The sequence below is a fragment of the Nelumbo lutea genome, chromosome 1, assembly GCF_056320005.1.
Source record: "Nelumbo lutea isolate HS-2025 chromosome 1, American lotus-T2T, whole genome shotgun sequence".
In the NCBI taxonomy this organism is placed as follows: domain Eukaryota; kingdom Viridiplantae; phylum Streptophyta; class Magnoliopsida; order Proteales; family Nelumbonaceae; genus Nelumbo; species Nelumbo lutea.
In genome coordinates, this window is record NC_142684.1 from 165,963,036 (window position 1) to 165,966,914 (window position 3,879).

General features: G+C 39.1%; 1 pseudogene; it reads left to right on the plus strand.

Moving 5' to 3' along the window:
• Window positions 1–468: 468 nt before the first annotated feature.
• Window positions 469–801, plus strand: LOC148878944 (protein translation factor SUI1 homolog pseudogene; annotated as a pseudogene).
• Window positions 802–3,879: the final 3,078 nt, after the last annotated feature.

Consider the following 3,879-nt stretch of genomic DNA (forward strand, 5'->3'; position numbering starts at 1 on the left):
ATGGAAAATTATTAACACTAATATTTGTAAAAATTATTAAAACTCCTGCTGTTAGCTTCGAACTGGCGTGAGTTAAGCGTATAAAATTCGAAATGACCAAATATTTGGAGATAATTTCGTCCGAAAAAGTTATAGCGATGACATGGAAGGGGGTTCACAGGGATTTTGAAATATGAGGAGGCTTGTGGCGTTTTCCATGTTATTTAGGGTAAAATACAGAAATCTCCCCTGAAGTCTCTTAAAATCATAAAAATCTCTCTTAAAGTTTTATTTTAGCAAAAACATCCTCTAAATTTTTAAAAAATTTGACAAAAACACGATAAATCGCTCAATCATTTTTTCTAAATACCTATTTTACCCCTACCGGCATGTTATCCCCTTTTCCTCTCTTGTCAATCTCTTTCTTCTTCAACTGGCCATACCTTCGAAACTCCATTTGTAGTCCTCCACTTTCAACATCCAAGGTTCATGTTTGAACTCGACATCCAGATTCCTGCAGCCTTCCTTCCCTTTATAGAGGCAAAGGCTGAGGACTCAGGCGCTAGGGCAAAGGAGTATGTGCATGTGCATATACAACATAGAAATGGTCGAAAAATCCTAACAGTGCAAGGTTTGAGGAAGGAATTCAGTTACTTCAAAATATTCAAGGATCTGGCGAAGGAATTTTGTTGCAATTGTACTATTGTCCAGGACCCAAATCTAGGTCAAGTTATTCAACTTCAAGGTGATCAATAGAAGAATGTGTCGACATTCCTCGTTCAGGCTAGAATTGTGAAGAAGGAACATATTCATGGTTTTTGAGCAGCAACAAACCAGTCCCCACATTATCATACTTTACGCATGTCAGCAAAGAACTCCATTGTCCGAAGAGGAGGGACACAGCATTGATTTCACCAATCCAAACCCATTATTTATCTCTCATTTCTTCTCCTCCCTCATCACTGTCCCTGCACAGCATTGAACCGCCCCCACACAGCCCGAATCTCCACCGCGAATACAACACCACCATTGGAACCACGGTGGTCGCCATTCCCAACCAAGCGTCGTCCAAAGAAGAAGACAGGCCGTCAAGTTTGCATTCAGATCGATGGTAAGTATTTTTATAGCCGCTAGCGCTTAGCATGTATGCCCATGGTTTCATTCTCTAGAACGATGATTAAACTCAAACTACGAAAGTTGTTTACCATGACTTTCGCTGCAACTACGAAAGTCTGCGTTTCCGTCATTTTTTTCGGTGGAAGGACGACATTTGTCCTCTCTCTTAGCTAGTTCATAGAGTTTTTTTCTTACAAATGATTCATTGTTTTATAGCTAGGGTTTTGGGGACCACTCATAGAGATTCATTGACAAACCCACCCCATTCGGTCCGGGTAAAACAACACTTGCAAATGAGGTAGATAGCTAGGTTTTGGGGGACCACTCACAGATCTGGGTATTTATGTGGTGTGTTGGAACCATGTATTTGCTTTAATTCATACACATGGGATTCACATGCGGACCTAGGTGCTCACCAAAATGTCTAAAACACTATTTCCACATGAAATTGCCAATACCAGTAAATAAATGTAGGGCCCATGATTGGGATATTATAGATGGGGAATTTAGCTTATGTTTTAGCTTGTATATGCTTATATATTATAATGTGGCTTATAGTCTAGCTCATAGTGTAGCTTATGGTATAGGTTAGTGTAACTTATTTTGTAGATTATGGTGTAGGTTATAGTATAGCTTATTGTGTAGCTTATGGTGTAGGTTATAGTGTAGCGTATGTTGTATGTAGATCAAGAATGTATATAATCATGTGGATATATTAGCTTATAATCAGCATATTGTGTAGCTTATAATCATTTATAGTGTACCTTATAGACTACAATAATTGTAGCTTATAATCAGCATATTGTAACTATATTTGTCCATATCTACAATGTAGGTGATAGATGGGAGTAGATACATGTTCATCATCAATTATGGTGGTCATTGAAAGACCATAGATGGGAAATTATCATATGTAAATGGTCAGGTTGGACATGTAGATAATGTGGATAGTGACAAAATATGCTATTTAGACATCTTGAATGACTTCTGATCATTGGCTGGTTTACCTCCTAAAAGCATGGTGATTATCAACTACAAGATATTAGGATGGGAGTTAGATGAGCATTTAGGTGTTCTTGGTTGTGAAAATGATGTGATGGTAATGTTTGCCACCCATAGGAACCTCCGTGAGATAATGTTCTATACTACTTATACTGAAGCTAAGTGTGTTAGTATGGATGATGGGTGCAGTGGCAAGGGAAAGGACCAATTGCAAGATGATGATGATGATGATGGTATTGACTATTATGTAGTTGATGTTGAAGGAGGTATAGCTAATGATAGCCATGGCCACGATGAGGGGATGGAATGTGATGATATATATGGTTATCATGATACTGATGATGGGGAATTTAAATGTTTGTATGATGATGGTAAGGGTTATGAAGATGATGATGGTGAAGATTAAGAAGATGATGATGGTGGGGATCATGAGTGTTCAGATGATGATGTTGGGGATCATGAGCATTCTGATGATGGCAGGAAGGATCATGAGGGTTCAGATGATGATGGTGGGGATCATGAAGGTGTACAAGATGGTGGTAATGAAAGTGTACATGATAGTGGTGGTGCTAATTTGTTTGATTATGAGCCTATTAGTGAGTATGATAGTCCAAGGGATTGTGGAAATACAAGGGATTTTGACTTTTCCAATTCAAGATTTTGGGTTGGTATGGAGTTTGGCAATATGAAAAAGTTTAGGCAAACATTGAGGCAATATTGTGTGGTGGAGGGTATAGAGATCAAAAGAAAGAAAAATGAGAAGAGTATATTTACTGGGGTTTGTTTTGTAGTTGACTGTGGCTAGAGGATTCATGCATCCTTTAGCCACGATGGAGGTAGCTTCATAGTGAAGACCCTCAATGATACATATAGTTGTTTGAGGGCAACTACAAATAGGGAGGCAACAAATACATGACTATGAATAAAGATTGAAGGGCCAGTAAGGGTTGATCCTAACATGTCAAGCCATGTGCTTATGTCTGAAATCAAGAGAATGTATAGGGTAGATGTTTCCGAGAGGAAAATATATAGGGCTAAGCTTAAGGCTGTTGATAGGATTAAGGGCTCATTGGCAGAATCATATGCAGTACTATTCAACCTTTCTTGCAAACAACCCTAGGTTTGTTGTGAAGCTACATAGCCCACTTGCCTTAGAATAAGACACATTTGGGGTTTTCAAGAGAGTCTTCATATGCCTTGCAGGTCCAAGGGATTAATTCTTGGATGGCTGTAGAAAGATTATTAGACTGGGTGGTTGCCACAACAAGATTGGTGCAATAGGGGGTATAATAATCACAGTTGTAGGGAATGATGACAATAATGTCATATTTCCTATTGCATATTGAAGTGATGAGATATCCATCATATGGATGGCCAAACCCTACAGGTAGGTTGGGAGAAATTTCAAAAATTTTCTCTCCCCTCATTTGGGAATCATATTCTCTGTTTTAGAAAATCTGCATTTTCAAGGATCAATCTTGAACCCTAAATCAAACCAGATCTGAAAACAGAAGCAGGAGAGGGATATACTTGATACGGAGAAACAATATCTCCCAATGGAGGTGTTCACGCCCAAGGTAGGAACCAAAGACTGCTCCCACTGAAATGGTGTAGTGTAGGATGGAGCAAAATCAGTAGTGTTCTTCCAAAGAACCAGATCCTTCACAAGAATCAGGTGGACGACACGTGAGCACGACTTCCAATCAGCCCTTTCACAAAGGATTGATATCAAGATCCAATCTTGATCACTCCTATTGTCGTGGAGATGCACTGGTAATGGCG